At 39.8% G+C, this 27,291-nt stretch overlaps 1 protein-coding gene and 1 pseudogene across 1 annotated transcript in view; both read right to left on the bottom strand.

Annotated features, from left to right (window-relative positions):
• Window positions 1-27,291, bottom strand: part of LOC138616434 (sodium- and chloride-dependent GABA transporter 2-like) — a 318,896-nt gene that overhangs the window by 16,865 nt on the left and 274,740 nt on the right. The window lies entirely within an intron of this gene.
• On the bottom strand, window positions 4,464-24,453 carry LOC138616368 (uncharacterized; annotated as a pseudogene).

Here is a 27,291-nt window from a genome sequence, read left to right as displayed (position 1 = left end):
CCAATCAAAGTAGGGAAGACAGAGAATCTGTTACCTTGGATTGAAAATGATGCATCCTGCCTCATACTGTTTAGATTTCCAAAAAAAGTGGATTTATCTGGAGAATGTTCATGGTACAAGCAACTACTGCTTGACATGAGCTGACAGTACCAAAAATTGTAAGTTGCCAAAGCTGATACCTGTCAGCAGGTTCTACTAATGTTTTGGCAAGGCAGACAACTGGCAAGCTGGAAAAATAGGATGTTTACAGCCCTCATTAATTTCCACACTGATTTCCATAGTTGGTGTTTTTTTCTGGAGTTAAATCTGACAATTTGTGGGCTGCTTAATATAGTACTCAAAATAATTTGGGTTAGTAGTAAATATTGCAAATTCTTGGAATGATTAATCTATTCATGATGATGTAAATGCTTGTTCTTGTTTACGTTTCTGCCAGTTTGTCATGATGTCATGATGAACATCATATAGTAATGATGAAACATGTCTGTTCATGTCTACTGGTCCAGTAAAAACTGTACAACTGGCAAATAGAACTTGAACTTAATAGAACAAGTTGAGCTGCTCAGCAGCCATGGAATAAAGGCAGCTCTCTGATGCAATCTACATTTGCACTTGATTAACCAATCACTTTAATATTGATTCCATTTTTCAAAGCTATTCTAATGTATTTTAAGTACAACTAAATAATAATAATTATGTCAAAAATTAGACAAGCATGCTTCTATTAGAACTATCATGTACTGTAATATGTCACATTCTACTTCAAAGCATATTATAATATTTAGCACAGAATAGATTGCATTCAAGCTGAGTTCTCAAGACAAGTGGTGGAAAGCTCTTGCAGTCATACATGGGTCATTAAAAATAGTCTTGCTCCTTCTCTGTTTGCAATTTTTGGTTCCTGTGTCATCCATTAATTGGAAGCCTTCAGAATGCAACATCCTGCTCTGTAGCACTGTAGTCTATGTGCACACAGTTTGAAAAAGGAAGATTCGAAGTGGTTCATCTTATTGATGTTATAGATATTTTATTAAAGGAGAACTTGGTCTATGTCCAACTGTAATTGAAAAGTGTCTTTGTGCTCATTTAATGAGAGGTATACTGCTGTTGGACAGTCAAGACAAGCAAGAAGCAATCGGGGTAAGACCAATTTTTCTAACCAGCTCTGTTCTTTTCATGTTGTTGGACAGCAGTGAATAGATTCAAGACTGGTTTATCCAACCCTTCTTTGAAAAAAATTACAATTTTGCTACTGCATGTGTGTGTGTGTGTGTGTGTGTGTGTGTGTGTGTGTGTGTGTGTGTGTGTGTGTGTGTGTGTGTGTGTGTGTGTGTGTGTGTGTGTGTGTGAGCTGGAGAGAGAAGAAGACAGACAGACAGAATTGGCTATTTTCTCTGGTAGTTGGCATAGCTTGGCTGAGAGCTCAGTAGTGGTTTTGTTTAACCCTGATATGGCTCAGCGGTGCCGACAGATGCCCATTACTGGCTACCCAGCACACACCTACTCTACCTGCCAGTAAACACTGCTCTGTCATTTTGTAATTTTCAACTGATCACAGCATCACCCTGCTTTATTTTTTTGTTTGTATTTTTTTTAGTCTATATATAGTTTTAGGTTTTGTGTGTAAATGTCTTTTTTTTTTTAGACATTTTTCTCAGTGGAGCTGGCTTCATGAAGTTGATCCCTCACAAATGCCAGTTTTTGTGTTTGTGTGTTTCAGTTTCTAGGTGAGTTCTGGAGGTGAGCTTGGCAGCATGACAGCATTGTGGTTGTTAGTAGCTTCCTGCAGGTTGCGATAGCTCGTATCGACAGAACAAAAAATTATTAATTGCAGCCAATTTAGCGTATGGGCTGCTTTGTTTTCTTTGTTGTTGTTGATAACCCCCATTATCTGTGTAAACAAATCATTGAATCCCAATATAAAGCATTTTCCCCACCAATATGCACATGTAACCTTGAGGGTCAATGGTGTTGAATCACTTACTGTGTGTGCACAGGGGTCGATGTACTGGACGCAGCCACAACGGCAATAGAGCCTGTTGTGTGAAATAGAGAAGGTACACATAAGAGCACTGGTTCTGTCATTAGTGCCTAAAAAGTTGCCAAAGACTTCACAGTACTTCAATTTAGAAGTAACTGGTTCTGTTTCAAACAAAATGTGCTGCAGCTGTGGTCACCTTGAGTGAAATGAAGGCCTGAAGCTCAGTCAATGTTAGGTTGGATTATGTCCTGAGCTGTGATTTGTGAAGAGTACTTTTATTTTATGAATGTAACCTTAAAAAAAAAAGGTGGTGTCAGCTGCAGTTCACTTCCAAGTTTTTTGTTGTCAATGTTTTATGGGGGATAGAGTGGGAGCCAGTTTACATTACCTTTGTAGACAAGTACAGAAAATATTATAGGCCATAAAACATGAACAACCAAATAATGACTTGCAGCTTTAGGAAATAGACCAGGAGTTTTATACCTATAATATAATTGAAAGAATTGGTTGCAGTCAAATGGAGCGTGGGCGCTGATTTTACTCACTTTTAATGATGAGCTGCCAAAATACACAACACACCTTTGTTTTAGCCCTGTAATGAAGCCTTTCAGTTTTTATGATCGCTGTCACTGAATGCAAATGACAAGTTAATCAAAACATGACACATGTTTTATTCTCATTAGTAACAAAAATTGTTTAACTAACTCGTGCTATTCTGTAATCCCTACCAGTCAGTTTAATTTCATTTGCGACTATGAGGCATTTGCTGAAGCAAGCTATATCTTGAGCACATGCCTGCACATACTAATGCCCAGTCCACTGGGGGAAATTATTAATCTAATATGCATGCTCTGCCACAAACTAAGCTTGTCTAATGTAATACAGTTATTCATAAATGGTGTGAAGTTGTGTAAGTAAGAAATAATCCAAGATTCTCAACACAGTGCGTTGAAGGGTCTAAACAAAATTTATGGACAGTTTGAAATGAGAAGTTATGAAGCAGAAATTTGTCGTTTCATGCCATTCATCTTTCAGCATGTTGCCATGGTTACATAGTTAGGTTGGTTAGCCACTTTTTTCCCAGCAAATAAAAAAGGACAGTAATTACAGCTGGTAAAAAAATAAAAAATTCTAGAGCAAGAGGGAAGAAAGACTCAAAATATATTTTGTAAACTAAAATTTGTGCCTGAAGCTTTGTTCTTCGTTCAAAAAACACCATTACACTTCTGGCCACATGTTGGGGGTTTCAACAGTGAATGGGTTTGCTCAGTTGTCAAGAGGGTTTAGTTGTTATCATGTGACCTACTTACATGTATTTTGAAATGTTTTTAAGAAATACCACACCACCTCAAGTTATTGAAATGTAATCTGGAATTGTTAATTATTGGTTACTTGATTTCATTGTCTTTAACACGAGCTGTAAACAGCAACTAATTGTTCCTTAATAATGAATGAAATGTAATGAAAATCTTCGTAGTTTGATTAGTCTCAAAATTACATACCACTAATTCCATGTGAAAATGGTTTTACAAATATAATGTCCATTTAAGCCAGGTCTCAAGACAAGACAAGGTGGGAGTCTTTCGAGCAGACATGTAACACTAAAGGGGATGTTGGCATTGCTAAATGAACATGTTGTGCTCCCTGCCTCAAGTATATACAATAACATAGATACGTATTTTTCGTCCCGAGTTGTTGTATTGAATTGATTCATGGCTCAACATTCAGAAGGTTTCATTTTGTGTTAATAGTCTTTATTGTTCAGCACAAAGAACGTTTTCATTGTGATATATCTTGCATTGGAGGTTGTTAGGTTGCTTTGGCGCTTTCTTTTATAGGGTTTAGCTGAAAATAATTGCACTCTACTCTACTATATTTACTATATTTACTATGTTGCCATAGTAACCTAGACATGCATGGTGTACCGAGGTCAACTCATTTGTATTTCTAATATAGCTTAAATTTTATTTGTAGGATGTACAGTACATAGAGACACATCGCACGCACACTTTTATAGAGAATAGAAGATTTAGAAAAAACATTATGTTAGTATTGGAGTTATTTCCTGAACGAGGCCCGTTGATGAACATTTATCATCTCAGAGGGCTCAAACTGGGGTTGTGACGAACAGAACAAAACCAAGGCAGGGGGACCTCAGTTAAAAAGAGGCACCTAGCAATTACTCCCATCTGATTCCATTTTTTGTTAAGCCACGCTAAACTCACCTCAGATCAACCTATGAACCAAACACAGAGATTCATATGAATTACTTGATATTATATCTAACTTTCCAGCGGAGGGGAAACATTACATTACATGTCATTTAGCTGACGCTTTTATCCAAAGCGACTTACAATAAGTACATTTCAACCATGAGGGTACAAATTCAGAACAACAATAAAAAAAGTACAATTTTCTTCAAGATAGCCAAACTTCAAAGTGCTATAAGTAAGTGCCATTTTAAGTGCTACTATTCAAGGTAAAGTCTGAAGAGGTGTGTTTTTAGTTTGCGGCGGAAGATGTATAGACTTTCTGCTATCCTGATGTCGGTGGGGAGCTCATTCCACCATTTAGGAGCCAGGACAGCAAACAGCCATGATTTTGTTGAGTGTTTAGCTCGCAGTGAGGGAGCAACAAGCCAATTGGTAGATGCAGAGCGGAGGGAGCGGGCTGGGATGTAAGGTTTGACCATGTCCTGGATGTAGACTGGACCCGATCTGTTCGCAGCACGGTACGCAAGTACCAATGTTTTGAAACGGATGCGGGCAGCTACTGGTAACCAGTGAAGGGAGCGGAGGAGCGGAGTAGTGTGAGTGAATTTAGCGAGGTCAAAGACCAGTCGAGCTGTGGCATTCTGGATGAGCTGCAGAGGACGAATGGCGCTAACAGGTGGACCTGCCAGGAGACTAGTTACAATAGTCTAGGCGTGAGATGACCAGAGCCTGGACCAGAACCTGCGCCACCTTCTGAGTGAGAAGGGGACGTATTCTGCTGATGTTGTGCAGCATGTATCTACAAGAACGTGTTGTTGCAGTGATGTTGGCAGTAAGGGAGAGTTGACTGTCGAGTGTCACACCGAGGTCCTTAGCAGTCAGGGTCGGGGCTAACACGGAGTTGTCAAAGGTAATAGTCAGGTCGTGGGTGGGATAGTCTTTCCCTGGAAGGAAGAGCAGTTCAGCCTCGTCAAGGTTAATTTTCAGGTGGTGTGCGAACATCCACTGAGAGATGTCAGTCAGACAGGCAAAGATTCGTGCGGCTACCTGTGTTTCAGTGTGTGTGTGTGTGTGTGTGTGTGTGTGTGTGTGTGTGTGTGTGTGTGTGTGTGTGTGTGTGTGTGTGTGTGTGTGTGTGTGTGTGTGTGTGTGTGTGTGTGTGTGTGTGTGTGTGTGTGTGTGTGTGTGTGTGTGTGTGTGTGTGTGTGTGTGTGTGTGTGTGTGTGTGTGTGTGTGTGTGTGTGTGTGTGTGTGTGTGTGTGTGTGTGTGTGTGTGTGTGTGTGTGTGTGTGTGTGTGTGTGTGTGTGTGTGTGTGTGTGTGTGTGTGTGTGTGTGTGTGTGTGTGTGTGTGTGTGTGTGTGTGTGTGTGTGTGTGTGTGTGTGTGTGTGTGTGTGTGTGTGTGTGTGTGTGTGTGTGTGTGTGTGTGTGTGTGTGTGTGTGTGTGTGTGTGTGTGTGTGTGTGTGTGTGTGTGTGTGTGTGTGTGTGTGTGTGTGTGTGTGTGTGTGTGTGTGTGTGTGTGTGTGTGTGTGTGTGTGTGTGTGGGGGGGGGGGGGGGGGGGGGGGGGGGGGGGGGGGGGGGGGGGGGGGGGGGGGGGGGGGGGGGGGCATTGGGGAAAAGAGAGGATCAGTTGGGTGTCATCAGCATAGCTATGGTAGGAAAAGCCATGCGAGTGAATGACAGAGCCGAGAGAGTTGGTGTACAGAGAGAAGAGGAGGGGACCCAGGACGGAGCCTTGAGGGACACCAGTAGTGAGAGGACAAGGTCCAGACACAGATCCTCTCCAAGTTACCCGGTAGGTGCGGTCGTTGAGGTAGGATGAGAACAGGGAGAGAGCAGAGCCTGAGATACCGAGGTCCTGAAGGGAGGAAAGAAGGATCTGGTGGTTCACTGTGTCAAATGCAGCAGAAAGGTCTAGAAGGATCAGGACAGAGGAGAAAAAGGCTGCTCTAACAGTGTGAAGTTTTCAGAGACAGCAAGGAAGGCAGTCTCTGTTGAGTTACCAATGGAGGTTAACAAGGTAAGAACTTGATTGGGAGACAGGGGGGTGAAAGAAGAAAGCGAAGGGGATGAAGATGAAGTTGATGGAAATGTAGTTACAGAAGATGGATTAGAAAATGAGAAGCATATGTCATCTATCTTTTTTGTAAAATAGTTGACAAAGTGGCTTGGTAGAAGGGTGGAGGGAGGAGGGCGATGGGGGGAGGAGGGTCAAGAAGGTTGGATAAGATGGAGAAGACCTTTTTGGGGTTAGAAAATGAGGATAGAATTCTGGTTCGGAAGAAAGAGCTTTTGGCTTCAGAAATTGAGGCAGAGAAAGAGGAGAGAAGAGATTGATAAGTGAGCAGGTCGTCAGGGTGTTTAGATTTCCTTTCTGCTGCCCGCATAGTGGCTCTCTCGGCACGCACCGAGTCAGACAACCACGGAGCTTGCGGACCTGTCTGACGTAAGAGGACAGAGAGAATCAAGAGAGGAAGGCAGAGTAGAAAGGAGAGTGTCTGTGGCAGAGTTAGGATGCATGAGTGAGAAAGAGTCAGTTGAAGGGAGGGCTGATAAAACAGAGGAGGCCAGAGAGGAGGGAGAGAGGGAGCGAATGTTGTGACGGACCAGTACAGAATCTGTTGATGTGGGAGGGTTGTCGGTTTGAGAGAGTTTGAGAGAGTAAGAGATAAAGAAGTGGTCGGAGACATTAATATTCTTGTCAAATATTCCACATCAAAAATACAGATTGCTGGAGACTTTCCTCCCAACAAGAGAACAACAGTCTTCTCAGCAACTTCCACAATGGCATTTAAAACGGTAGTAATTCTGATATGTGAAAAGGAAAAAGTCAAATGGCATTATTATAGATCAGTTAAGTCGATGGAGGGAATGTTTGGACAAATAAAACTTCATAGTTTGATATAGGAGACAGCTGTTTCCTTTTAAAAACCAACTGTCAGTTTTCTCTCATAATTACTCCCAGAACTTAACCAAGTCTTTTTCTTGTTTAAACCTAACCAAACCCTGACACTGGCTTTGTCATTTCTTTCAACATTAATTACAGTTTTCAATGGCACCGATAAATAATGTCATCCTGCTGATTGGAGCATCTAGTCAGGAAATGTTTCTCAGGGCCATGGGCAGCACTTTGTTGTTTAATCTTGAAGATGTTTTGGATTAAAAGCACAGTAAAATGACAGCAAGCTTTCATAATGAGCCATATTTGTGAATACATTTTGCATGGATTGAATTGTTCTAAAGTTGCCCATGGCTTAACACAAGAGAAACAAGAGAAGTGTGAAACAGAACTGAGTCAATAAGAGCACAAGCATGGTCTTTTGGGAAAGTAAGATATCCAAGCACACACCTCTAACCCATGATATTTCCGTGCTATCTTTATACTAGTTAACAGTCAGGTGAGGATTTGTGTGATGGGCTGGCAACGATTTGATTCTGAAAATGTATTTAAATGCTCTCAAGTCGTTGATAGTCATGAAAAATATTGAAATGTTTTACTGGGAGAAAAAAAAAAAGGGGGATGTCGTGAAATACTAACGAGAGATCAAACAGTTAACAGGAACACATAACTATAAATGTATCTCTGCTTTTATTGAAGCTTGAAACTCCCTAAATTTAAAACCAACCTTAAGATTCGTCATTCAACCCTGTGTCCACATGCTGAAGTCTCCGTGGTCAAGACACTGAACCTCAAGTTGCTCCCAATAGCAGGCGAGCACCTTGTCTAGCAGTGCTGCCTGTGTGTATGTGAATGGATGAAAGAGAGGCAATAACTGGAAAGTGCTTTGTGCTAAAAGGAATTATATGTGCTGATGTACTGTGTGCTTCAAATTCACAGATTTTCTTTTCTCAAACTCTGTCGAACAATCGCTGCAACCCCTCTAAACCAAGGTGTGATTTGTTGAATCCTCCTTTGCACAAAAAAGATCCCACATAGTAACACAGCACTTCATTCATTATCTTACTATACAGGGATAAGCTGGAGCTGGGATGCTTTAAGATAGAAATCACTGTGGAGGACTGAATGTGCCATAAATTTCACCTTGGTGGAAGACAAATGACATGCAATATTTGAAAAATAAAAAATATTATACATTTGATTAACCAACCATTGAAACAGCTTCTTAAGTGTGGAGTCATTTCTGTAAGACATTCATGAGTAATCCCCTGTCAGCCAGCATGGCACCTTTGGCCACAGACAGCGGCCCTTTTTTCATCATTAACCTTTACCTCACTTTCAAATTACTGTATAATAGAGAAGGTAATCTTTTGCACTGCTTAGAGGAGACCTTATGCACTGCATTTAGTTCATCGGTTTCTACAGTCCTCTTAAGATAAAAAAGTAATTTCTAATACACACAAAGATAAGACCCCACGGAAACGCTTTCATTTTCTGCTATATGGCATTTTGAACTTAAGACAGAATCTTTACTTCACTATCTGTGAGTCTAGAGACTATTAGAGAGTGCTTTCCCCTGCATGATGTCAATGGCCCTGTTCTTTTTGCCAAAGAAGCATATTGTGTTTGCCATTTCCAAGCTTTAGTTCTGCATCTGGGTAGGTACTAAATTGTGACTGCGAGAATTCAATAACTTGTGTCCTGAATAGATGTGCTCCATAATAAAAAAAAAATATTAATTCACTGTTGTTTAATATTAGTAAGGAAGTGAGGGGGAGACTCCTTCCTGCAGCTCTTCAGGTTTAAGACCGTGTGGTTGACAATTCTCCTTCCCCTGCAGCCATAACGGTATTCTCAGATCTGCCTCAAAGTGACTCATCAGCCCGCAGGCCCTCTGACACTCCTCTTCCCAAAGCAGGTCTGCCTGTGCTAACGTCTGTTCTGGGGATGGAGATTTCTCCTGAGCCCTAGAGCATCACAGTTATTTTACTTCAAGGATGTTTTCTTCAAGGGAAGGGAAGGGCATTGGTTTGCTTGCTGTAGACACACAATACACCTTATGCTCATACACCATTTTAAGTGATCCCATGGGCTATTCTAGAGTTTGCCCAACACATAAAAACACAGTGCAGTCAGGTGCTGAGCTTAAAATATCAGATTGTCTGCAAATTTCTCATGGAAATTGGTACTTGTTCCTGGGATCTTTTTTTGTGTGTTATATTCATTGTAGTATGGAAGTGTATATCGAACACCTGACCACATTCAATTTCAGTTTTGCTCAGGTTTTTTCTTCAGTTCATTTCGTTTGGGTGCACCCAATGAAAAACTAACTAAAGAAATGAAATGTGTGGCTTTGGAGTCGTATAACACTCCAATGAGGTCAACTGCAAGGGTGAAGGAAGGGGATTGGTCGATCACCATCAAAGTATAAGGTCAAAGGAGTTTAATCGCTGACTTGGCATCTTCTTTTCCGAGGAGAAAATGCAAGTTCCAAGGCATCTTGTCTGTCATGTTGAAGTCTGAAAAAGAAGCACCTTTCCTCCTGCAACAACACTATAGTCACACATTTCAATTGTGAATCAACATGTCAAAGCACTCAACATGCAATAAAATACTGCCATTAAAATTTATAAGATAGAGTTCGTTTTTTTGGTGCATCATATTTTCAAACATCAATCATGACATCATGATTTTTAAATCATGCATTAACAAAGCATATATTATCACTGCTGTCATTTACCATGTGTTTCATTAGACAAAAAAAATGTCTCGTATTTTTTATTATCATGTAGCATTTAGCTGCAAACAGTCATTATAATCTGTTGATTGTTTGTTTTGGTGACACCTCCACATTTTGGTATGTTACTGCTAACATGCACGTTATTTGAAACCTGCTGGTATGGTGGTACAGCCGAAGGCCAAGATGTTCTCTAAATCTGACCACATGTCATTGGTCCATGATGCTGTGCATTTGACACATTTCTTTATTCAATGCAGTAGCCTAGTTCATGGACAAATTTTAACATTTCACGAACCCCAAGGATCTATTTCTTTTTTTTCCATCACATTCCATTGAGATCTGTCAATAATTGAAGTCATCCTCCTCTCAAAATGTGTTTTTCTTCTTGCTCCTATAGTTGAATATTTAAGCTTCACTGTATAGAATGATGTAGCCTCTGTGCAGACCCTGAAACCAGAAGGATATTTCCACAAACATCTGCTGAAAGTGACAAGTTTTTATGTGCACACTGAAATTCACAATTTCAAGGGTGCGCCTACAAGCATGATTTGTGATGTCACAAATAATTTAGAAAGCATATCTTGGTCCAATATTCAACATGCACAAGTGTGATGTGGAAACTTTACACTTAGAAAGGCCTTTTGTTTGTCAATAGAGATGTAGAAAAGTAGTTATCCGTTTAATGATATTAACAAGACAATTACATTTTTTTGTGAAAACAACATATTGAATATAAACTGGTGGGGCAATCTTCCAGAGCCCCATAGTCCACTCTTCTGTGACCTGAACATCTGCAACTGTGGCCGTTATGTGTCTGGTTTGTATTTCCAAAACTATAAGAATAAGGAGAGCACTACTGATACCCGTAAACATGGATTGTGATGTGGAGTCATCGTATTTCTAGACTAGCCTATACCATTTACTGGATTTCAAGATGTATGGCATATAATAGGCCTAATGTGAAATCTGGCAATGTGGATAAACATGAAAATGAATTGTGAATCCGTGATTTGGATCCCCTCCAAAATATAATGTGTTCTTCTTTGGCCCATGGTGCACCTTTCTGCAAGTTTCATGAAAATCTGGCAGGTAGTTTTTTCGTAATCATGCTGACAAGAAAACAAACAAACATATTTCACCAAAAACATAACCTTCTTCATAGCAGTCATTATTAAAGTAGAGCATTATTTTATATAATGGTAATGCATGTGGAGGGTATGTTTAAAATACGTTTTTGAGATTCACATCAAAGTCACAGACAGATAAACAAACTTCCTCCGTTGAGGTCAGAATAAAGGGTATAATCATCATTGAGGCCTTTAATTTGTTTTAATTATAACACAGTGGACAGACAAGCAAGGAGCAAAACAATGCAAAGAAAAACATTAAAATCAATGATGTTGCAAGGTGAATTATGCATTATTGATCTAGTGTGATAACTTCTACTCATGAAAAATAATAGTTAATAGCGGACTTATTTTTGGAAAAGCAGGACACTCTTTGCAACGGGATATTATAGTGACAGTAATGGATGACAGGACCCTTAAAAAGTACTCCTCATGAATTCATTTACCAGTTTTTCTGCATAGCTGAGACTATTCTTTTCAACTTTAAAACCAAAAAAGTAAAGAGCAATTTCCAAGACTGTTGGCAGTGATTTATCTGCAATTGGCGTTTATGGGAAATTGCGTTTAATACAGACTCTCTTGGATTGGCTCTTTTCCACTGTGTGTGCCATTTGTGTTGGATTGGTAGATGAGATGTGTCTCAGCTTAAAACCACTGAAGAGACCTTGATAGCACTCTTCATATGTTCAGCTACATGAGTTCAAGTGTTATGCACACACTTGAGTGATGAAAGACCTCATCGCTGCCGAATGCAGTCAGTGCCCCATTACAAACAAATAAAAAATGGTAGTGCTCTCAGTACAGATGGTCATATAGGGCTTGGGCCATAGCATGGAAAAAATAGTTTTACATGCATTTTATGTTATGCCATATTATATATCTAGGGGGCAAAATGTTCATCTTGAATATATGCAATCTTCAGGCTGTGAGGCAAATATATGTTTTACAGCTGTACTGTATATCAACTAAAGGGAGTTCGCTTTTGAACAATCTCATTACAATGCGCTCTATTTTCTTCTTGATGCAACTTTTATAACTGATTTCACAGAGACTATAGAACCTGTAAGAAAACTGTGCCAATGTCTGTTTGTTTGAACAATGAACATGACCTGATAAGATTGAAAAAGATGCTATTCTCACTTTAATTTATGAAGCTTCACCCTTGGGGTGAGAGAATATAATATTTCTCATATGATTTACTGAAAAACACTCTTATTTTACACTAACAAGGAATAATTGTGACGTGCGTGCGTGTGTGTGTGTGTGTGTGTGTGTGTGTGTGTGTGTGTGTGTGTGTGTGTGTGTGTGTGTGTGTGTGTGTGTGTGTGTGTGTGTGTGTGTTTCTTAAAAAGCTAAAACAACAGACTTCTATAAACTAGTGTGCTGGGGTGCAATAAAATGTAAATGCTGTTTACTTAGCTGTTAATTTATCAACTTAAAGCTGTGCAATCCACTCATTTGAGTCACTAATCACTCTCCGGTCACACATGATGCCTTAAACAACACCCTGCTGCCACATAACTCCACTAAACGACATGCTGGGGAGACATTCAGCCAGTGACCATCTCGCTACGGTGCTGCAGAACAGGAAGAACTAAAATTACTGCCTTGTGATTGTTTGCCTCTGCCAACCAGAGAAGTTGCAGCTTACATCTATGTCTGTCCAAACTCATATAATTTTGTCATTAAAGTAGACAATGTTTCATTATGGATGTTGCGGTAAAGACGCTACAAATTCAAAACCGTTGATGCATCACATACATCTAGCCAAGATTAGTGTCACCAATTCAGTATCCAACCAGATGGGAAATATGGTCTCAATCTCACCTTCTGCTTCTGAGTTATGACATTGAATAATGGCCAGACAAGTGTTTTGCAGGATATTATGATGTCACAGCAAAGTTGTCCTTTGATCTTGGATATAAAATGTCTTCACTACCTCTTTTCATCCATTCTTATGTGACATTTGTGTAAAATGTTACCTTTACCACCATACAAGTTGTTTGTTCCTTTATTGCTTCCCTGCTGGTTAGTGGTTACCTTCAAATAAGACCCTCAGGAGTGTTTTCCAGCATTTGTACCCTTGGTTAGGTTTGGTCACAAGAACTATTTGGTGAAGGTTGAGGGAAGATAATGGTTTGGGTTAAATAATAGCTTGAAACATCCTATGCAGGAGGTACTGCCTCTCCAAAGTTATGCAACCTTTGTCATCATTGCAACTGTAAACATCATTTTAAAAACCTGTCTTGATTTGTGGTTGGAAATGGGACGCAAGCATCAGTCTCCTGCACCGAAGCCCACTGTTTTATCAAACCATCCAACCAGCCTGCCTTGTCCTTACAAGGAAAACCGTTGATTTTATTGACGTCATCTGAACTGCCTTACTTCTCCAGGACACCAAATTGGCATTATTTATAAAGACGGCTTAACTTTAAAATAAAGCTGTGACAACGTAAGTGTTTGGTCCCCAATATAGACTGTATATAGAGCTGGATGTAGCTTCAGGGTCTGAAAAATGAGGCCGATGCAGAAGTACCACTGATGGATCTTCAAAATCCTCCAGCTCTATAGACTCCCATTCAACTTCTCATGAAAAACAGTCAATAAAGTCTTTCCACATGTTATTTTTGTGTCATTGGCTAAATTCTCTCATTCTTATTAACTTTCTGTCCGTCCATCTGGAAATAATCACCTCATTAATTAGAAATGAAGCCTCAAAAAGCAATGTTTTTGGGATGTCTCTGTTTGATTGACAGGCCTGTGGTGCAGTCAGGTTTATGCTATAGGTGGGCGGGGCGTAGAGACCTCAGGTTTCCAATCAGATCGAGTCAGATCCACCACTCCTTCCCAGCTCATCCAACCATGGTCACTTCTGTCTACTAACCTCCAAACCAGCAAGATGGCAACAGCCAAAATCTAAACTCAAGGCTTCATAACAGCAGTTCACAAACCAATGGGTGACATCACTGTTGGTGGCCGCTTGGTCCCTACCAACTCCTGAGGGAAAAACATATCTGACTCCTTAGATGTGAAATGTTTTGCTATGTTCAGCAGCTAATCACTTATGTGTCTGACTTAGTACTCGTTGGCATCGTTGGTTAGATAGGTTAGGTCGGTCAGATTTAGGTACTGGGAGTGAGATGGTTAGGATTTGGATAAATGTCAGGGTCAGGGTAACAGACTCTGAGTCTGGGCAGGTCTTAAAGTCATATGTGTGGAAAAAAATTATGAAGAAGTTGAGAGCCAGTCGAGACTATCTAGTTAGCCAGCAAAGCCAGCAAAACACAAGTATGGCAAAAGCCCCAAAATCTATAACTTATCATTTTCATGAAATTGAAGGGTCAGTTTGCAGCACAGCAGTCAATTGTTGCCGGGCCCAACACCCAGGGTGAGACTGCCATGGTAGCATCTTATCGCGTCAGTGACATTATTTGCTAAACAAAAGACATGTTTTTAAGGATGGCAAAGTTAGTAAAAAAAAAAAAACATTTGTCAAGGCTGCGGGCAAAGTCCTCAGTGACTTTACAAAGAAAATGGATATTGTGGCTGCTATGAAGCATGTGCAAGAATCCTTGAACACCATCATATTATGAAGCGAAAGAATGGAAGAGGATGTCGAGGAGCAACTGAAAGACATTGCAGCATATGAGTGTTTATCTTTCCAGTTCATTGAGTTAGATGCGATGGTGAATGTGTCACAGTTCTGTGTTTTCATCAGGATGGTTTTTAGAGGACACATTATAGGCAAAGACATTTTCCACGCTTACATAGAATCTGTTTACAAGAGTCAGTTGCCTCTCTTTAAACTCATCTCCATCACAAATGGTGATGCTCCAGCGATGGTAGGCCGCACTGGTGGGTTAGCTCTAACTGTGCATCCCTTGATTATCATTGTATGATACACCAGCAAGCATTGTGTGGGAAGATTTTAAACTTAAGAAGTGATGGATTTAACAATGAAGACCTTGTGCTCTTTTCTGTTTAGGGTTTTCCATGCTCACTTGGAGGAGACTAGCTCAGAACGCAACAGATGTCAGATAGTTAAGCAGAGGTACACTTTCAGCAAGATTCACTGAGATATCTGAAATCAAAGATTTCTTGAAGTTTTTATGCTGGGTATGCGCAGAGGACTACCAGTGGCTTTTGGATTCAGTGCTCTGAAAAGCTTTCATTGATCTGCTCAATGAGTTTAATTTAAACATGCAGGGTAAAGATGAATATGTAATCAACATCATCAGTTTAATGAACACCTTTAAAAGCAAGCCACAACTGCTGTGAAGTAATCTGCAACACTGTGGCCAGTGTATCCTTCCTCATATCCAGGTAGAGATTCAACATCAGGTCAAAGAGTTTGTGAAGCAACACCTTTTGAGAAGAACTATCAGAGCATCTTGGCAGAATTTGAGAAGGAGTTTACTGACTTTACATCCGTCGAATCTGTTGCTAACTAACCGTGTTTTCCATTTGGTGCAAGTATTAATGTGGATTGCTTTGCCTCCAAAGTAGTATGACTGTTCCACCTGGATAGCTCTGCTGCTGAGAATGGGCTTCTCACTGCAAAATGACACTGAGATCAAATCCAGGGAAACTCCAGTAATGAATGGAGACTCCTGTACCTCTACCTACTGTAGGAACAAAAGCATCCTCACCTCAGAAGACACGCTTAGAATTCGACAGCACTTTTGGGATCAGTGTATTTACGCAAGTCTGATTTAGTTTCTCCTGAAAATCATCATGTCAAAGTGCAGATTCACAATGAAGGATGACCACCTTGTGGCCTGCCTAAGGCTTGAAACCAGCTTCTACTGCCCTGATTACAAGCTGTCTCCTCTTAGCTGTCTCCTCTCAGTGCTCATGGGCCAACTACAGATGAGATATAGCTGTTCCCATATCTGGATTACTTCTCTGTTTGTTGTGTGTATATTAAAAATCTAGGCTATCATCAGTAAGCAGACTGGCAACTTTAAATGTAGACCTTTGTTCAAAAAAGGTTAGGGAACCACTGGTCTTTATTGCACTTAGTGGATAAAGGCAAACATGCCAATAAATTATCTTTAAAAAACTAGAGTGGATAGCATTAACCTAAACTGTAATGGCCAGACAGCTAAACAATGAGATGAAACTCCCTATAAAGATCTCCGAACTTGAGGAGAGCTGCATTTTCAAGCCCTAATTCATCAAGGTCCTTTGGTATTTTTCCCATTGTCTACCCTTTCCTTTTACACATCACTTTTATAAAAAGAAAAATTGATTATGACTGCTTTTAAGTAACATCAAGAGTGAATGGCCGTTGTTAGCTGTACTAGCAACAGTTGGCCAAACAACATTGTGACAATATTACTTATATTACTTACCTAACTTCCTCCGAAGGATATTTTGTATTTTGTCAGTGAAATTTTTAAATGGGACAGTATAACTAAACAGACCAAGCCAAGTGGCCATAGAAAACTGAACTTTGTTGAGAAAGCTGTACGTCAGAACACTCCAGACACAATGACACTACATTATTCACATTAGCTGAGTCTCTCTTATTATTCTCATCTCGACGATGTGTTTCAGCTCTGTCTGAAAATAATTTTTTAAAGTTTTCTCAATATGTAGTGCTATCACTGTAACTGAATCAAGTACATAAGTCAAACATTGATGCATGATTAGCCTCTCTGGTAGATTAGGATTGAAGTTTTCTTTTGCATGATCGTCCTCAACATGTATTTGTTGATTACTGATTAATTTACCAATACACAAAGACCTTCACCTTCCACACTATGAGCAGCTTAAGGTAATAGTAAACCTGTATGGTTCCTCTTCAATGGTCACATCTCAACAACCCAAACCAATGATATTTGTATGTATATATGCATCTGCTCTTAGGTCCAGGGTATATTGTTTTTCAGCAGTAGAGGGCACAATGGCACTTTCAGAGTTGCCCACAGATTGACTCCTTTAATTAAATTAAAGTGATTAGAACTGCCTTTTGACAGGAACCTCCGAACCTGCAACATATACATGATGTTGTTGTCAGGTAAAAGGTTATAAATATTGCTACCACGTTGTTGAAGCTTTAATAAAACATATTTCTGTACATTATGCATCTATTTAAGGTTGTATTCAATTTATGATTCTGAAGACTAAAGTCATGTCCTTGATATTCAAATCAAATTATATAAAAACAGATTATTCTATTTTAAGACTGCTGTGATGCAAGTCCTTGAAATATACTGCTGTTAATTCATTGAAGGCCTTCAATGAAAGTGTTTAGGTTTTTTCTATCTTTCTTTAAAAATATTCAGAGACATTCAGAAATAAAACCTTTTTCTTGGAATGAGGTTACGACTTGTCATCTGACTAATGACTAATCTGCACTTTTATAAATGTCAGAAACCTGGCAATAAAATGTCAGAGTTTTGAGTAAAATATTCTTGTGTTCTTATCTTCTCTGTCCAAGTGCTATACAGCCTGGAATATGGAGCAAATAAAAATGTTATATTGAGTTTTCTTCATGACTAAAAGATATCAGCATATGACATAGCTGCACCAGTCGTACCTAGATTTAGTATAATAATGTTCGCAGATATTTGTTTGTGAAACATAATAACTTTGATGATTTGCCCTCCAAGTATCTGAAACAAAACAACTTAATTTTATAGGTAAAACAATAAATGTGTTGATATTTAAAAATCACAAAATGAATACTCTTTTTACATTTTAGGGTCACATCATTTTATTCAAAGCACTCAAACTAAATCCCCTTTTCTAGTGAAGTATTTAAACAGCAGCTTGTGAATTTCAATCAAGATAGAAAGAATCAATCCATCACAGACGGGTTGGTTTTTTTCTCCCTTTCTTATCATTTTGCCGTGAGAACCTTCTGCACGTTCCCTGCAGACCATGCCTGTCTAAATGTAAACCCTCTGACTTGATTAAATGTGTCGGGTCGTAGTTGGCCTTCACATCGCTGCAGTGTTGCTAGCTGCCTGGGGGCTTCCAGTGGGTGTAGTATCATGACAGCCTCTGGATTTGATCTCTGATCTTTGTTTTTTACAGACATGAGCCCAACATTAACAGTTATACCTTATGATTAAAGCTACCTAATACTGTTTTATTCAACAGACGCTGTTTGTTATTCAGAGTATAGATGGGTGTTCCTATTAGAGATTCAGGGTGGGTTTTTGAACACTTGCTGACTTTGTCTGACGGCAGTTTGTTGCAAGGCAGCCAGTGTGCAGTGACTTTTTCGAGTTGTTTGGTGAAACTAGCTGCCTGATGCAGCCAAATATAACGCTTTGACAGTGGTGAGATAAAACAGTAATGTTGCAACAATAGAGCTGAAACTGACTGCAAAGTGGGTGATAATTATCTGTGGATTTATTATACAAGCACCCCTTTCATATACTCTACAAGTGACTATTAACATAAAATTGCCTTTATATTGAAGAAATGGGTCCAGAGCTGCTATTTGGTGCTAATGCAGGATGTAGTATGCTCTGACGAGGTAGATTTTACGGTTGAGGTGTTGTATAGGCATGTTCAGACAAACTTTCATCCGAGACATTTCAAACCTTAATAATGTCACAGTTGCCATGCCCAGTACTTGTGGAAGGTTAGAATTTTTTAAGCTGACACTTGATATAAACAAGGGTTGTCACAGAACATAATCCAGGCTTTTGCGGAATCATCCCATTCTGACGTTCTTGTCTGGTGATAGGGCTGAGAAAAATAAACACTGCACACAGGAAGGCAGGAAGTCTAATAAATGATGGGGTAACAAAGAGCCAGTGGCTCATTTTGCACCCTAGGGGGCTCCTCCCTGCCTAATCCAACCATTGATTATTCCAAAACACATTTTATTTGTAAAACAGAAAGTAAAGCAAGAATGAAATGTTGGCAATAATTTCTCATTGTAACGCAATTAAAGCAAGTACAGAAGGTCCAAGTTCAACCTGGTTGTCAGACTGCAAACTAAGATATATTTATTACAACAGACGGGTAATTAACTGGTTTCTCTTCAAAACTAATCAAAATAATTTGCATTCTTAAGCACTGGTACAATTGTCAGACTGTTTTTTTCCCCCTCTCCACAGCCATCCTTCTGTATCTACCCCTAGCCTCTAACACACCCAAGAATGAATTATGTCATTTATTAATTTAAAACAAACTGATTACAAACTGATAACTTTCAGACTAGAAATGTGATCTAATTCGGCCAATGGATGCAACAACCATTGAAATTTTGTCCTTCATTCTTGCAAAGTGGGAGTAGCATTATGGATTGATTTTACTCCATAAATGTCCACGTGTGGAAACTTAAACAAAGCTTCAAAACGAGTGTAATTCTAAAATCTAGCTACTTCAGGAAGAGCAGTGGAGACTTTTGATCTACTGAAAGCACACGCTCATCGCACTCAGCCTCCACGGACAGATTTTATTATGGAGATGCTAAATTAGTGCATATTTTTGTCCTCTTTTGCCTGTTATAAAATTAGTGCATTTGGTGATTGAGCCACAAATTCTGATTCCTAATGTTTATTTCCATGGGTTGCTCTGTCGCCGCTTTGTTGAAATGTTTTTTTCAATACCAAAAACGATTGTATATATATATATATATTTTTAGCTTGTGTTCAACGCAGTGTTCCTGACGTCATCACGTTTCTTGGTCGGAGACACGCGCGGGCGCGTGCGCGTGAACATGACGCGCGGCAAACAGGTTCAGATGCAACGGGCGAAAGAAGCACCTGTACAAGTCAAGGTAAGCAATAAACTTCTGTCATTCATTTGGCTAACTAATGTGTGATTTTACTCAAAGTTCGGTTATCTTAGGTTGCAAAAAGTAAACAAGACCGGCTATGAAACCGGTTGCCCACTTATTTGAGAGCCGGTGCTGATTAACGGCTGACTGTTTGAACTGGTGACTTTCGTCAAAATGGTCGCTCGGTGGCGGGTACCGTTGTTACGCGAACAGGACAATTGGGTGTAAAGTTACAAAATCAATTTTAACACAGCCAGGTAGTATTTAATTCCCTGAATTTATTGAACGCCGGTAGTAAGCTCCATCCGGTGGCTCCACCGTGCTTCTCTTACCGCAACCATATCGAGATTCTGTATTTCGTCATATCATGTTTTCGAGCAAACTACAGCGGTGAGCGCCCCCTCGTGGACCAAATAAGGCAATATCAAACTCCGACATAAAAAGACATCACATGCATTATAAGCCATAAACATTACACTAGGTGTCCTCCTAAAAGCCTTATATTTTACTTTTATATATATATATATATATATGTATGTATATATATATGTGTATGTATATATATATGTGTGTGTGTGTGTGTGTGTGTATATATATGTGTGTATATATATATGTGTGTATATATATATATATATATATTTAGATACATACTCATTCTTGTTTAATAGCTACACCAACCATTTAAGTAAGTTGTTTGTCACTAATATCTAAAACAAAGCAATAACTTAACATTTGATGTCCAGAATTAAAATGAAGAAGCTAACTGTGTTTTTTTTTTTTTTTAAATAAAATGCCTGTGACAAAGGAGGAAAGAGAGTTGGCAGACAATTAGAGGCCATTTTAACATAGGATTAGATTCCTATGCAAACCTCCCCCGAAACAACCCAGTTATTTTTCAAAACCTTTTTTTTTTTTAATCCTTTTGTAACATCTGGGCAGGCAATTTTAATACTTATGAACACTTAACGTCTGTCAAAATTGTGACCTTTTCCCTTAAATGCATGGCACTCTAAAGGTGTGCACACAAATGAGTACAGCTCTCATGCTCTGCACATTCTTCAGTCTTTGCCACCTTTGTCTTAAAAACATCCAGGCACAATTCTGATCTCTCTTTGATGCTCATTCGTTTAGTATTTTGTCGGTGGAAGGAAACACCGTTGATTCATTAGTCCAGGTGTTGGTGGCATGAGTGTGCGATCTCAGATTCGGAGGCTGAAATGTGCATAAACCTGTCTTCGTTGCTTGCTGCTTGTGTACTCGCTGAGTCTGGCACGGTTGTTTGAAATTTTACGTCTGGAGGTTTGTTAACATAGCCGGGCTTGCATATATATCCTTTGAGGTGAATCGGGGATGCAACTAAAGACTATTTAGTCTCAATTTGGACAAAGAAATGCGTCCTCCTCCCGCTACAGACGCATTATGTGAAATAGTTACGCAATAAATAGGAGGATTCACGTTTGGAATGACTAAAACACAGCAGACTGTATTCACTTTGTCTGTAGGCAAGCAGCGCAAAGTAGGAAATGACAACAAGGGACACGAACGAAAAAGAAGCCGTTTAACAACGTTTAGCTGCGATAGAAAAACAGAAATCGAGCAAACGCGACCTGATCAGGAAGCGAGACCAAACGCTCCGCGTCGGACACGCCGCCGGTGGCGGACACGTCTTCAGGGGAAAATGTGGGTCACAATTCTTTTCATTTTTGATTACTCTCTCGATTGTTTTCTGGTTTAATCAATTAGACGTTTGGTCTTGGTGAAAATGTAGACCAGTGTTTCCCGCAGCCCAAGGCGCAGCCTTCGATGTCTTCTTTTGATCCAACCAACAGTCCAAAACAAAACCGCTTTTAGTTTATTATCATGGAGGACTGCTATTTCTTCACATTTCAGAAAACATTCACATTTAAGAAGCTGTAATCAGAATTTCAAGCATTTTTTTTTACATCAAAAAATGTCTACAAATTATTAAGTAATTGTCAAAATAGTCAGCGATTCATTTTTTTTGTTTGTTAATCAACTAATCGTTTGCTGCTCTAAGATAAGAATCCTGTCTTGTGTTTAACAGTAAATGTCACAGAGTGTGTGTGTGTGTGTGTGTGTGTGTGTGTGTGTGTGTGTGTGTGTGTGCGCGCGCGCGTGCGCGTGTGTCAGGGGTGTTGCAGCATAAATTTGCCGTCTGGCACATTAACAGGAAACTACATTTCAGAGCCACCTCACAAAAAAAAAAAAAAAAAAAAATCAACCAACCCTGTAGGGACAGCAAAAGAAAATCTATGGCAACGTCCTTGTCGTTGATATGTTCCAAAATCACAGCAGGTATCTCGGTGAGAACAAATTCACATCCACATTTTCCACAACCAGTAACTCTCCATTGGCTTTGCCCTTTTTACAAATAGATGCATGTCACGTTCACAGCCAAGCAAAGATGTTGACGCCCGTGTTCAATTTCTCAGTTGGCCCAGCAATAACTCTCCCAAGGATTGGCCGTCTTTTCATTGAAGCGCCAGAGCATTGTTTGGGATTATTAAATGCGTTCATTTCTCCAGATAAAACAAAAGGCTGATTAGTGTATATTCATATCGGTGGCCACTGTCCCCAGGTGGAATCAGTCGATGGGAACTGTCACAGGCTGATTTAATTTCCATAGGCTCGTTTGCAGGGACTCTGGGAAAAGCCGGCACCCGGCTCTCTTCCTTCATTACACTCCCAATGCACATTCTCTTCATTTCTACAGACAATCCATCTGCTGTTCTAAACCCTGTTTTGTCAAGAGTTGTTAGCTGCTCGCCCCCGGGGACGAACACCGCAGGCTATTATTAATCTTGTTTGTTTCGTGTTTCTCTGTCTCTGTGCAATAGCGGCGTTGAATGCCCGGTGGACTTTCTCTTCCGCAGACATAATCAATGATGTAAGTAAGTGCAGATTATCATTGAGACTTGTGAAGGAGGGCCGCCTCTGAGGTCTACAAGTGTCACCTTGTGAATGATTAGATATTTGTACAGAAGCTGTTTGACTCTTGTAGCTTTACGCTTATGCTGAATTAGATAAAAAAAAAAAAAAAAAAAAAAAATTACAAGGGCAAAAAAAACCAAAAAAGGGAGAGACATCTGAAGAGAAAATTTGGCAATAGCCCTTTGGACTTTTGTGCTGTGTATCAAGAGGATTTAATTTGTTGTCATGTAAAAACAAAACAAAACAAACAAAAAAAACATTTCTGCTTTGTGGGTGTAATACTGGGGGAATACTCACGCAAATGGCAGTTGTAGCTATTAATTAAACGCCTACATTACGTGCGATTTCCGCTAAATGCTGGCCGGTTGTTCATCCTGTGAAGCCAAGAGTTGACGAAATCATGATTCTTGATAATCACGATCTTGTCAGAGAAGGTTCGAGGCCAGGGGAGAAGGACACTGCTGATTCTGGCTTCAGCTGCTTTTCAAGGAGGACTCCTGAGCACTCATAATCAATCATAATCAATAGATTTACACCCATGTTTCTCATGTAAGTGAGATGCGATCCGGGATCGATCGCACTTTGGTGACTCTGATGCCTTGCTGACCTCATCTTTTTTCCATCACATTAGCATCGAATAAATGAGCTGTATCCCCTCGTGCTGCCTTTCAGTCACACACACACACACACACACACACACACACACACACACACACACACACACACACACACACACACACCAATCGAACTGCAAAGAAAAATGATAAGATTACACCGTGGATCTTTTTTCTTACCTTCAATCCTTCCAGTCCTCGAGCTCATAAATCTGCAGTCACGTTCAGTTTTTGCTGCGCTGAATAACAAGAACAATGATAATAATTTAGTTTACGAATTAAGTTTGAATGCAGATAAATCACCGTACTCTTTACCGAAGCCAGTTGGAGTAATGATATGCCCCAATTTGGAATTCAGAGGCGGTCGCAGATTGAAATTTCCTGATTTAATTTTTTGAGCTGCACCTAATTCATCACCGAAAGTGGACTAAACGTTTGAAACACCTATTGGTATAATGCAGCACAGTTCAACCTCACTTTGAACTCCTGCTTCCAAAGTGACCATGATGTTTAATTAACACCTCTCCTTTCAACAAAGATTGATGATTAGGCCCATAACCTTCATAAAAAGTCGGATTTATTGCAGGGCTGTTGTATTAGATTGTATTAGTTTCAGCTCAGTGTACCTTATAAACTGGAAACGTAAGTCTATTTATTTACCACCGTGAAATGAAACAGACGGATTCTGACCCCCGTAAAGACAAATCCTCTGCAAACTCAGCATTGTTTGCTGATGCTTACACGCATGTGTTGATGTCTTGGCTCTGTTGAGTTGGTGCTTTGCTGCTGCTGCTGCTGCTCTTGTGGATGAAACATGTTGCGCCTTACAGATGTTAATGATTCCCACACATTGTATCCTACGACTTTCATCCCGAACTTCATATTTCCAGTGACACCGCCAGGTGTATTTTTGAAGTTACGTCATCACCAAACATCGTAGAAACGAATTGGCGGTGAGCTTTAGTCAAGGCGATAACGACGACACTCGTCACGCGTCTGCGACATGAAGCGCAATGAAAGCCCAAAGTTGAGCTGTCGGCGGACAAACCGGGAACCCAAACCGCTCGGAATGAGAACGAAAGGCCGCCGTTTTTTTTTTTTTTAGCGCACCCTTCCTGCATCTGCTGAAAGTAGCAAGGATCCTACCGTGAAGGTAGCGGTAAGACGGGCGTCGATCCATCTTCGCTGTCAGAGAAGAAACATGCCTGTTCTTTACAAAACTCATATCGGTAACGTTAGTTAATCAAACTGAAAATGTATGCCGAAGTTATCAGTAAAATGCTAAATGACAAAGTATGTTTTTTTTGTTGTTGTTGTTGTTTTTTTTTAGCAAATATAGGGTATCCGGTCTTACTGTACAACAGGGACGGACATTTCAAGCAAGAATATTATTTGATAACTGTTATTGATGTTAAACTCCGAGAAGCATAACCGCTCCGGTCTGCGGCTACAGACCTCTGCTGGTGGACGCTGTGGCGCTGGCGGGCAAGATGGATGACGCAGTCAAAAACAACCCCCTAGCCTGGGCCACTGTGCCACCACCGTGCCCCCCCCCTTCCCCCCCCCCCTTCCCCGGAGACCACTTGAATTACAATATGCTGGAAGGTTTTTATAGAAGTTTTTCCTAATGAGGCGAAAAAAAGCTGCTTACCCCAACTTTAACCTTAAGTGCTTTGGATCCTTTAAAGTGATCACAGATGGGAGTCTGGATGCGAACCTCAGTCTCTGATTGAAGAGTTACACATTCGGTACGAACAACATCCACCCTAACAACCGCCATGGCAACTCGAGTGGAGTTTGTGAATGTGGAGCTTTATTCATTAAAAAAACAAAAACAAAAACGTTCCCTCCGAACATAATCCAGCCAGGAAAAACATTGCACTTTAACAGAATTGGAAAAACAAGCAAGCAGAGAGTGGTAAATGTAAAGTTTAATAAGGGGTTATTATTACCGTCCAATCTTTGCCGTGCTGAGTTTGGTGCAGGCTTCAATCCTTGAAGCAAAACGAATCCATAAAGTTGAGCACAGCTTGTATTTAAGCAGTTCCAGTTTCACTAATCCTTATCGGACTTTTGAATTGTTTGAAAGTCAGATTCTTTGACTGAACACTCTTACGACAGTTTCATTTCTTTGCAGTAATAACGAGTCACTTGTGAATCCCTGCGGAGTTTTGAGAATACCTCATTAAAACAGGTTCGCTCGTGACACTGGTGCGATTCTTCATCCAACGCTTTGCAGCTAAATGCATGAGAAATAAATTAAAAAGGGGATTTGAACAAAAGACTGACATCTCCCAAAGCATTAAATTATAACCGTGTCCTTCAGATGAAGATGATTGAAATTTTCAATATAATGTGATTTTTTTTAATTTTTTTTTTCTTGGCGTCTACATTGAATCGTGTTGAATGATAAAGCAGTTTATAACAATACGTAGACATTTTTTTTATATTACACCGGTTTTAACCCATCATTGGAATCCTGCGCATACGCCTATCAGAGCCTTTTCACAGTAAAAAATACAAGTGCAATTGTCTCGGGGTTATTTTCCCTCTTCAAGTTAATTTTGGAATGACCTGCACGAAGCCACAGACTGAACTTTTTTCACGTCGTTCCAAATGAAAAAGTATCTTTTTAAAGTTTTCATAATTTTACCATTGCGTCTAATCAATACTGTGTTTTTGTTCATGCATTTGAATTGATCTCAACTGTAATTGGTTGTAGATTCTTGCATCAAAGACCTCGCTTGGGGTTCTGTAATGGAAATGTTTGTTTTTTTTTTTTTTTTTTTTCAAAATTTTGTCCCGTAGCGTCGCCGTTCAGAGGTATCTCTGCACACAGCATGTGATGAACCATTTTTGTGGACCACGTAGCTGTGTATATACCCTGAGGCCAGGTTTTAATGAGCATTTACCAAACAAAGAAAACATTGCACATCAAATAGGTAGCTCCTGTCCCTCAAGTAATGAATCAATTGTTTGGAAGTATTTTACAGTTAATGATCAAAATCAGCAGTTAGGGGGAAAAAAAATAGACATTATTTTGAATATTCAAATTATTGTTCATATGTTAATCAGTATTCAGTAGTTAATACAAAGTAATCACAGGTGTTTTAGTTCCACGCAGCAATCTCATGGCTGTAGGGCGTATTCCCTCGAGATGTTTGGGCTTTTTTTCTGTAGAAGCGTAGACGTATATAAACACTGTGGTATCTGTTCCCAACAGAAAGAGGAGCTCAAAAAAATGAGCTCCATGTTCTGTGCCAAGAAAATGTTGAAACATGTAATCTACATATCAAACATTTTAAAATACTGTGATCGTTAGCGGGACAATCGATCTCTCAAAAACACGTTGAGTGAAATTTTCATGAATCTGTCCGTCACAGCGCACGAGTTTCTCCCATCAAGTCGTGTTTACTTTCATACCAGTTACGGTTCTCGAAGGCTGCGCAGCTGTGGGTGTCCCGAAAACAATGGGACGCATCGACGAAGAATAGGTGCATAATGAGCCGTCATTTGATTATCTCGTCAAATAACAGTTATTAGCTGCTTTGTGACGCGTCTTCCGCCTACAATACGACCAGAGAAAGTTCTTAACCAAGTGGAGGAATTTTATACAGGAAAAAAAAAAATGCATTTAAAAGTCTAAACTTGTCAATCCACGTATGTGAAACTTGAATTTTTTTTAAATTTTTTTTTATTGTGGTCTCGTTTCTTAATCATTGAGACGGTAACCCATCTGTGCCAAAAAGATTATAAATAGGAAAAGCAAGTTTGTAATTCTGAATTCTTGACGCTACCCTGTAAATCTGTGTTATTATGAAATGCTTTATTATGGCTTTTATTTTCACCCGGCTGTGGTTTTGCTGTAGAGTACCACTCATCCTCCTCTTCATGGATTTGTGTTGCTTAATTTGTTGTGGAGCAAGACATCAAGACTGAAGGGCCAACAGGGCATCCAGTAGCCAATTACCCAAGACGGTGTCAGCGTTGGTGGGCGAAATCCAATGTGAAAAGCTGT

This window comes from Brachyistius frenatus, unplaced genomic scaffold, assembly GCF_029030835.1.
Source record: "Brachyistius frenatus isolate BFR_SWC_R1_liver_20210118 unplaced genomic scaffold, ASM2903083v1 Contig_10, whole genome shotgun sequence".
Taxonomy (NCBI): Eukaryota; Metazoa; Chordata; class Actinopteri; family Embiotocidae; genus Brachyistius; species Brachyistius frenatus.
Note: the sequence above shows the minus strand (reverse complement) of the source record. Positions and strands in the feature narration are given on the sequence as shown.